This window comes from Myotis davidii, unplaced genomic scaffold (genome assembly GCF_000327345.1).
Source record: "Myotis davidii unplaced genomic scaffold, ASM32734v1 scaffold346, whole genome shotgun sequence".
NCBI lineage: Eukaryota > Metazoa > Chordata > Mammalia > Chiroptera > Vespertilionidae > Myotis > Myotis davidii.
The window spans coordinates 1,502,450-1,502,944 of NW_006297386.1; positions in this window are offsets into that span (position 1 = coordinate 1,502,450).

Below are 495 nucleotides of genomic sequence, written 5' to 3' on the forward strand. Positions count from 1 at the left end.
TTCCTGCTTTCCCTTTCACCTCCCTGCATTGTGCCTACATATGCAAATTAACTGCCATCTTTGTTGTCAGTTAACTGCCATCTGAGTTGGCAGTTAATTTGCATATAGCCCTGATTAGCCAATGAAAAGGGTAGCGTCGTACGCCAATTACCATTTTTCTCTTTTATTAGTGTAGATATAGTTTGTCCCTATTTCCCCTCTTCTGCTCCCTCTACCCAACTCTTGCCCCCCACTTCTATCTGGCCATCACCATACTGTTGTCTGTGTCCATGGGTTGTGCATATATTTTCTTTGGCTAATCCCTTCTTTAAATTCACTTCTTTAAATTTTTATTTTCAGATAAGTGCTTATAACTGCACTATTATATATTTTCTATTATATCATTTAGAATTAAGATATTTTTAAATTGAACCCTTGTAAATTTTAGCACAATTTAATAAATTATGTTAGGAGCAATTAGGAGATTTTTCATGTAATGCAGATACAGTTCAATTA